This window comes from Cricetulus griseus, chromosome X, assembly GCF_003668045.3.
Source record: "Cricetulus griseus strain 17A/GY chromosome X, alternate assembly CriGri-PICRH-1.0, whole genome shotgun sequence".
Lineage (NCBI taxonomy): Eukaryota > Metazoa > Chordata > Mammalia > Rodentia > Cricetidae > Cricetulus > Cricetulus griseus.
Window position 1 is genome coordinate 73,201,295 of NC_048604.1, and position 9,980 is coordinate 73,211,274.

Sequence of the window (9,980 nt, forward strand, 5' to 3'; positions counted from 1 at the left end):
AAGGCCCTCCATGGGGCTATACCAAAGTCTGTCATATCATCCTGGCCAGGGCCTAGGCCCTCCCCCATGTGTCCTAGCTGAGAGAGCATCCCTCCATGTGGGATGGGCTCCCAAAGTCCCTTCTTATACCAGGGATAAATACTGATCCACTACCAGGTGCACCATAGAAAGCGAGGCCTCCTCATTGACATCCACTTTCAGGGGTCTGGATCAGTCCCACTCCCATGCTGGCCTCCCAGACATCAGTCTGGCGTCCATGCACTCCCCCTTGTTCAGGTCAGCTGTTTATATGGGTTTCACGAGCCTGGTTCCGACCTCTTTGCTCTTCAATCCTCCCTCTCTGCAACTGGGTTCCAGAGTTCAGTCCAGTGTTTAGCTGTGGTTGTCTGCCTCTGCTTCCATCAGCCACCGGATGAGGGCTCTAGGATGGCATATAAGGCAGTCATCAGTCTCACTATAGGGGAAGGCATTTAGGGTAGCCTCTCCACCATTGCCTAGATTGGTGTCAGTTGGTGTCATCCTTGTAGATCTCTGGAAATCTTCCCAGTGCCAGATCTCTCCTTGGACCTACAATGGCTCCCTCTGTTATGGTATCTCTCATCCTCCTCTCCTCTATTCTTCCCCTAACTCAACCTTTCTGCTCCTCCATTTCCTCCTCTCCCCTCCTCTTCTCCTCCTCTCATTCTGCCAGCTCCCTCTCCCCTACCCTCAAGCTCCCAATTAGCTCATGAGATCGTGCCCCTTCCCATTCTCTGGGGTCCATGCATTTTTCTCTTAGAGTCCTTCCTGTTTCCTAGTTCCTTTGGTGATGAGGATTGTAGGCTGGTAATCCCTTGCTCTATGTCTAAAATTAATATATGAGTGAGTACATACCATGTTTGTCTTTTTGTGAAGGGTTACCTCACTCAGGATGGTTTCTTCTAGTTCCATCCATTTGCCTGTGAATTTCAAGAGTCCATTGATTTTTCCACTGAGTAGTACTGATAGTAAACATACCACATTTTCTCTATCCATTCTTCAGTTGAGGGGCATCTAGGCTGCTTCCAGTTTCTGGCTATTACAAACAATGCTGCTATGAACATAGTTGAACAGAGGGCCTTGCTGTATGAATGTGCATTCTTTGGGTATATGCCCAAGAAAGAAATTGCTGGATCTTATTGTGGACTGATTTTCATTTTACTGAGAAACCTTAGGCCAATGTTTTAAAGTGATAGATCTAGAGTATACATTAAGAAACAGGGTGTGTCAATGAGGAATTCCTGTATTGATAGCATGCCATAATCTAAGGGTGATATGGGATTAACATATCTGCTGTGTGAATGTGGTAGTTTGAATGTAATTTGCCCCGAAATCTCATAGGGAGTGGCACTATTAGGAGGTGTGGCTTTGTCAAAGTATGTATGGCTTTGGTGGAGGAAGTGTATCACTGTGGGTGTGGGCTTTGAGGTCTCATATTCTCAAGCTACTTCTAGTGTCAGTCCATTTCCTGTTGCCTTTAGATCAAGTTGTAGAATTTCCAGCTCCTTCTCAAGCACCATGTCTTCATGCAAACCACCATGTCCCACCAGGATGATAATGGACTAATCCTATGAACTGTAATCTACCACAATTCAATGTTTTACTTTGTAAGGTTTGTCATGGTCATGCTGTTTCTTCACAGAAATAGAAACCCTAACTAAAACAGTGAGTCATGGGATTAATGAATGGTGTTTAAGTTTGGGAGTTACTAGAACTCACTAATAATTTAGAGTTGTCTTTCAAGTTATAATGAGACTTTGAGCAAATTACTTCTTCCACTTCTGACCCTCATTTTTCCTGTATGAAAATAAAGAATTTTGATAGATTTTATTTAGATCTTTATTTCTGACTCTATAAATACTTCTGCAGTTTGGATTTTCTTTAGAGCATAGTTACTGTGGTATAAAGGCTTTGTCAGAGAGAGCATTACAGTCTTGTAGGTTTGTCTGCAGAGATGTTTCTAGTCCGAAATTCGCTTGGTAGAGGATATCATTAGTGGTGGCTGTAAGGCATTGAGATGTCATGGAAACCACATTGGAGACTGAAACTGGAGACTTGTTTATTTTTCCTCTGCTGTGTTGCTAATGAGCTGCAAACCATGACCTTCTGTAAAGCTTTCTAAATGTCTAATAACCCCAGTCTCCTAATCTGTAAAATGAGAATACCATGCAGATTATAACCTATGTTTTTATAGTTTAAATATTATTTAAGAGGAAAATACAAACTTATTGGTTAATGGGAAAGCTCAAGTCTCCTGGAATTTCTGTGCTGATTAGGTGGAAAAAGCTTTCCTTTTCAGTTTGGGAGACTCTGGTAGATAAACATTTACTGACCTGTAGAATCATCATTGCAGCCTGGAATTGTCACCAACTTCACAATGTCTTTCATAAAATTGGTTTTAATCTACTATTTTTAGTTTGATTCCATAAATCCCATTAATATTAATGAAATGATAGATAACATTTTTGTCTAGTCACTTGAAGAGCAAGAGAACAAATGAGGATGACCAAGTGTAGCATGTATAGGAGGTTTTTGAAGCATGCCTTCTTGAAGAGAGAAGCTCTAATTCTAGTCAGAACAGAACTGAGATCATAGTTAGAGTTGGTGAGGATTTCAAGCAAAAGTGATGGCAAAAATTGCAGTGATGAGTCTTGTTTAAAACCCCAAAACTTGAGACTCTGGGGCAGAGTTGCCATGACTTAGAATCCAACAGAGTGAGTTCTAGGATAACTTAATTTATAGTGATACTCAATGTCCAAATCAAAATAACAACAAAGAGGAAAAATGGTATGAAAAAAATGAATGAAAGTGAAACTACAGCCTTTTGTCTTTATTTGTTTGTTTCTTTGTTTTGGGGTGGAAGGATGTGTTACAATGAAGAAAATTTAATTTTCTGTTTATTTATTTTTTCCCCAGACAGCCTATCTAGGTAACCAAGTCTACTCTGAGATTACAAATATGCAAAGGCTTAGTTTATTTTAGATACCAAGTTTTGCTAAAGCAAAGAGATTAGAGATAAAATTGAAAAAATTCGTAAGTGGTGGCTAACTAACATGCAACAACAAGGTTTTTGTACTTTATCCCATTTAGGATGGATAAGGCAGTAAAATGATCAGGGATATTTGGAACAGATAAGGCAGTGATTACAGAACCTGTGTGAGAAATGGAAATGAGTGGAAAACCCACAAACTGGCAGATCTATTAAAGGGGCCTTGCAGAATTCATGCAAGGATATTTGGAGTACTTTAAAATTTAATAGTGAGGATTTGCTTCAGTATTGGGATGTGGCTAGTCATCTTTGGTGTGTGGTTGCTACTCAGAAAAGATACTTGAGGAAACCCAGACCTAAGACCAACCAATGGAGAAAGAAAACATTGAGACTTTTGCCTTTCAGACAGATATTTGTCAGTTATTGTCCTTGATCATCAATACCTCCTATTTGAATGAAGAAATCTTTCTGAGGGAACTCATTTCAGATTAGTCAGATGCTCTGGATAAGATCAGATATGAGAGTTTGACAGATCCTAGTAAACCAGACTCTGGAAAAGAGTGTGGATACTGGAATTGTAATGATTAAGTCTGAATTGATCAATAAACCTGACACTATTGCCAAGTCTAGCACCAAAGGCTTCATGGATTCTTGGCAGGCTGCTGCAGATAACTTTGACAATTTTGGTACTGGTTTTTACTCTTCATATTTAGTTATTGACAAATTAAGTGTGATCACCAAGCATATTGATGATGAACAGTATGCCTGGGAATCCTCTGCAGGAAGATATTCACGGTGTGGACTAATGCAGATGAACCAATGGGCCATATAACAAAAGGTATCTTGTGTCTTAATGAAGGCCAAACTGAGTATTTGGAGAAAAGGAAAATAAAGGAGATTGTCAAGAAACATTCTCTGCCTATTGGCTATCCCATTACTCTCTTTATAAAGAAGGAAAATGCTAGGAAAGTCAGTGATGATGAAACTTAAGAAAAGGAAGATAAAGAGAAAGTTAAAAAGCAATATGATGACAAGTATAAAATAGATGTTGGGAGGAAGAAAGTGGAAGAAGAAGAAGAAAAGGTTGACAACAAAACGAAGTGTAAGAAACAATATACTGAACAAAACAAAGTCTATTTGGACCAGAAATCTTGATGACATTGCTAACAAAGAAAATGGAGAGTTCTGCAAGCCCTTAATTAGTAATTGGGAAAAAACATTTGGCAGTGAAGCATTTTTTTCATTTTTCATTGATTCTTAATTTGTGATTCTTAATCCTGTTTGTCCCTAGACATGATTCTTTTGATCTGTTTGAAAACAGAAATAACAAACAATGTAAAGTTGTATGTATGCAGAGGTTTCATCATGGATAACTATGAGAAGTTAATCCACTAGAATCTGATTTTTTATTGGAGGGGTGGTAGATTCCAATGATCTTCCTCTATATATTTTCCTTGAAATGTTGCAGGAAAGAAAATTTGAAAGTTATCAAAAATAATTTCATCAAGAAATGCTTAGAACTAGTCACAGAACTGGCAGAATATAGAGAGCCACAAAAAGTTAATTGAGCAGTTCTCAAAAAATAAAAAGCACCATTCATCTCAGTGTGTTAAACTCCAATATGGACTTTGATTCTAGAAGAATGAGTATGGGAAGAGTATACTGGTGTATGCCAGCAATCCCAGTTACTCAGGAAGCCAAGATCAAAGCTGTCCTTGGCTACAGAGTGAACTGGAGGCTATCCTAGGCTACAAGTTTGAGGCCAGCCTGTGTCACTTAGTGAGACTCTCTCAGACTAATAAGGAAGGGGCTGAGGATGCAGCTCAGTGGTTGAAAACCTGCCTAGCATGTGCAGAGCCTTGGGTTCAATCTCCAGCAAAACTCATAGATACACATTAACTTATCAAACAATTAGATAAAGGCACATGCAGAAGCTTCCATTCCTTGTCTAGTTTATTTACAAGCTGAGTAGAAAACAAAATGGTTTGTCTTTGGGGGCCTTCTAGATGGCTGAGCGGGTAAAGGTGCTTGTCTCAAAATCTGAGGACTTGAGTGCAATCCCTGAGACCCACATGGTGCAAAGAGAGAACTGACTCCTGCAAACTGGCCTCCCCTGTGCAAATTCATACTTAAAAACCTCCAAATGTGACCATATTTGGAAAACAAGTTCTTTACCACAAAGTCATACTAGATTTGCATGGCTTTAAACAAATGTCCTCGATAATAAAAAGGACCAAGAAACACAGTGGCACCTGGGTTGGGGCATCAGATATTAATGCACAGGAGAGAGGGGTGAAAATGAGCAGCTTCAAGCTAAAGTGATTGGCCCAAACCTGCTGTGGGCCACCCAGCACCAAGAGATGAGGACAGATGATGAGGCCACTGAACCTCCAAAAAGAGCACAGCCTCTATACCATTCCCAAATCTTTTCATTGTTCTTATGGAGAAGGGGTTTAATACTCTTCCATTCCTTCAATCCTCCCAAGGTAATGTACCATGTGCTGTCAACACTCAGGTTTGAATATGCTTCCTATTCCCTTCAAGTGAACTCATACATATGTGGACATTTGTATTTAGCTTCTTTCAGTTAGCAATAATTGTTTTAATTAAAAACAATACAAAGCTTGGAATTCATTGTGACTTTCAAAATCAGAAGAAACTTTCAAAGCCGTTGTGGTACTGCACATCTCCTTCTGGGAATGAGACAGTTTCTCTCATGGACTGTTGCGCCAGAATGAAGTAAAACCAGAAGCACATCTATTTTTATCACAGGTTAAACCTAGGGCCAAGTATCTAACTCAGTCTTTGTGGAACATCTCTGAAATCGTGACTTAGATGTGATCTCTATGATTGAGCACATTGGGGAGTATTGTGTGCAACACTTGAAAGAATTTTAGGAAAAGACCTTAGTGTCAATTAACAAAGGACTGGAATACCCAGAAGATAGAGAGGAGAAAAAGAAACAGCAAGAGAAAAAATACAAGGTTTGAAAACCTCTGCAGTACTGTGAAAGATATCTTGGAGAAAAAAATTGATAGGGTGGTTGTCACTAGTACGCATTCATTGAGAGAAAACATGGAGAGAATCATGAAAGCTCAAGCCCTCAGAGACAACTCAACAATGGTTTACATGGCAGCAAAGAAACACCTGGAGATAAACCATGACAACTCAATTATTGAAACCTTAAAGCAAAAGGCAAAGGCTGACAACAGTGACAAGTCTGTGAAAGCTCAGGTCATCTTTATATATGAAATTGTACTCCTGTCTTCTGGCTTCAGTCTGGAAGATCTCCAGAACACATGCTAGCAGGTTCTAAAGGATGATCAACATTGGTCTAGGTATTGATGAGGTATTGATCCTACTGACCATAGATAATAGCAGCACTGATGTACCTGAAGAAATTCCAGCCCTGAAAGGAAATGATGGCACATCACATGTGAAAAAAGTATAGTAACCTTCAACAGAAGAAGCACATGTTCAATGCTTACCTTAATTCCTTCTGATCATATTTTCCAGGATATTTTGTTTGTTTTTGTTAAAATTTAAATATATCTGTGTGGCATGAAAATTCAGCGGAAGATAAAATGTCTTTTTACTTATGATACTGTGATACTGTATGCTTGTTTCAACAGGATGGTAGAGGTTTGTTGGAAAACATAAGGTGACATGTTGTTAACCTTGTGGTCTGAATTGTTTAGCTATGGAGCTTAATTCCTTAGTAGCCCAAATGGTTTGTCACCGAAGTGTTCTGAGATATATCTTCATGTTTAAGAGGAAAAAAAATGTTAGGATGGCTTGAAATTCATCTTCTAGATCTACTTTTTAATGTTTTTCATTCCCTATAATTAATTCTGCATGTACTAGTCCTATAAATAAAAATGCAAGCCTGAAACAACTTGCCAGGAATTCCCCACATGGCTTGTTTTCCCAAGTACAGTATGGAGAAGAAAATCTAAGCTTCCAGCGGTCTTGTAACACAACCAGGCTTGTGAATGGAAACACAGTGCCTAACAACATTTTTTTAAAAGGTTAATACAGATGAGATAAAAAGTAAAAGGAGTTCATAGTATGGGTTGGGTGGGTAGGACATTGGCTGTGAAAGGGCTGAAGCATTTGGGGATAAAATTACTGTATGCTGAGCAGGAAGTATGTAGTTTAATGGTATGAAAATGTCTGTGACCTGAGACACAGGGAAATGTGAGAGACCATCTTTCTGAGAAAAAAACTCACATTTTCCTTTATTTTTTGAGATTCTAATACAACTACATCACCCCCTTCCCTTTCCTCCCTCCAAACCTCCCATATAACCCCCTTTTGCTCTTTCAAATTCATGGCCTCTTTTTTCTCAAATTACATCTATCTGTCTATCTATCTATCTATCTATCTATCTATCTATCTATCCTATCTAGAGGTAGATATCCCTAGATACATAGATGTAGATATTCCTAAATACAACCTTCTCAGTATAAATTATGGTACTTGTATGTATATGTTTTCAGAGCTGATCATTAAGTATTACATAGTTAACTGCTATAGCTCTTCCCTGGTGAAGACTATTTGTTCTGCTCTACGCACTTTTTAGTTTCTTATAATTTCTTGTCTAGGGTAGAGGTCTCCTATGCTTACCCTGGAACCCTCATTAGCATATCTACTGGTGTTGTCCTTGTTCAGGCCAGGTTTGGACAACCATGTTAGTAAGATTTAATGTGTGTAGCTTCTGACATTTCTAGGAGACACAAACTCACAGCACATTCTACATTCCTCTGGCTCTTAAAATCACAGATTTTAAAAATATTTGGAGACATTTTCTCATAATGTAGCTAGGCTGACCTTGAAACTACAGTGTAATCAAGGCTATCAATGGATTCATGACAATTCCCACCTCAGTCTTTTGAGTGCTGGAATTACCATTGTGTTCTACCAAACCTAGCTAAGCATGTAATACTCAGTTAGGACTTACGTTAGCAAGAAAATCAGTCTCCATCATGTGTGTTTGACACAGCCTCAAGGGCAAGTAGGAAAGGAAGACAGATTTATGGTTGAAAAATGAGAAAGGTGATGTGATGAGGGAAGACTCCATATGGGCACGGAGAAGCTGGAAGCTGACTAAGTAAAAGTGAGACGCTCTATGGGATTAGAGGGTAATATTTTACTTTCTCTGCTTGTTCCTAAAGTAAATATACAAGGCAAAAGTGTTGATAATTTTATCTCTTCTCCCTCCCTTTACCTCTGCATCACTCCCCTCCCATATTCAAAATTAATGTCTCATCCGTTTTCCATCTTTCTCCCTTCACAGCATATGTTATATTACCCCCCATCTCAAGAGCTCCTTCCACATGATTCCTCCATGGCCACTCTTAAAAACTCCTATGAGTATTAGGAATAATAGTAATTTTGTTTCTTCACATGATATTTTAAATTTCTAAATGTTTAACTATAAATAGGCAACATTGTTTTTTTCCTTTCCTTATTTTTATTTTTGCAGAAAAGTACTGTAACCTTTAAGATTGACAGAGTTAACAAGAGGCCCCCTGATCTGCCCAACAACAATAACAAAGATTCCCAAGGTAAATACCCCACCCAGCTAATCTTTTGGCTAATAAAATAGCAGGACATTCTACTTCTAGAAAGCTCATAAATAAAATAGCTCCTGGTAATATGATTGGGGGAGGGTGTGGTCCACCACAACCTAGCAGCTGAATTGACAATTCCATCCACATGGTGCTGGCTTTAGGTGAATAATAGATACAAGAGTGAAAGTGTCTTGTATTCATCCTCTACAGTTTTAATGACCTATCGATATTAGGCAGTGTGTGGTAGGTCCAGAGAAGGCAAAAGCTCAGAAAGTCAATTGTTTGAAGCAGTCAAAGTGAAGCTTTGGTTTCAGTAAAGACCCCAAGATGTCAGGGATGCTAAAGTTCTGAGATATCTGACAATGAGAGCTGCACACAGGGAACAAAACCTAGTCTAAGTGAAAGTCATATATATTAGGCAACAAAGCTGTAGGGACAGAATCATCTAAGACCTTTGATACTGGACATGGATTTATATGACTTGTCATTTACCCTGCTGAATTTTTGCTTTGATTTGGCCCAGTACTTCCTCTCTACACACCTGTACGTCCCTTTTAGCATATGAATGTATATTCTGTTCTATTATATGATTAACATATGTAAATTGCTTATTAATTTTACAGTGGCTTTGGTTAAGAGACTGCCTTGACTCTAAAGAGACTTTGGATTTTGCATTTTTAAATGTTAAGATTGTGAAAGACTATGAGAACTTTTTTTGATGTGTTCTTGGATTTGATTTGCCAGTATTTTATTGAGTATTTTTTTCATCCATGTTCATGAGGAAAATTGGCTTGTAGTTCTCTTTCTGTTAAAATTAGAATAAATGCATGAATCTATTTTGGCCAAGGGCTGAAATGTGGTGGTTTAAATAGGATATTTTCCCCACAGGCTGAGGTGTTTAAATATTTGGTCCCCAGGTAGTGGTGCTTTGGGGGGTAGTTAGGGGAAGGTGAAGCCTTGATGGAATAGGTACTCCACTGGGGTCAGACTTTGATTTTGCATAGCCTCACATAAATTCCAGTTTATTCTTTCTGCTTCATGCTTGGAGATGAATATGTGATTGCTCTGATTCCTGTTCCAGAACTAGCTACCATGCCTGTTGCAACATTATAGACCCCCAATCTTAAACCATAGGCACAAATACACTCTTCATTAAGAGCCTGTACCAGCAATATATACCGCCTCTAGTTGTTTCTTTTTGGGGGATACTTAAGATTACATACTCAAGTCTATACATTCAGACCTAGGATCCACAAATAACAGAGAACATGTGTCTTACTGGATGTGGGTTATCTTGTAGCAAGTCTTTGTCTGTTCTGCCAACTCCCAAATAACTACACAGAGATGTATTATGAAAGCTTGACCTTAGCTTAGGCTTGTTTCACTAGCTCTTGTAACTT

At 38.7% G+C, this 9,980-nt stretch overlaps 1 pseudogene; it reads left to right on the plus strand.

Moving 5' to 3' along the window:
- The first annotated feature begins 1,112 nt into the window (after window positions 1-1,112).
- On the plus strand, window positions 1,113-8,485 carry LOC103161314 (annotated as a pseudogene).
- Window positions 8,486-9,980: the final 1,495 nt, after the last annotated feature.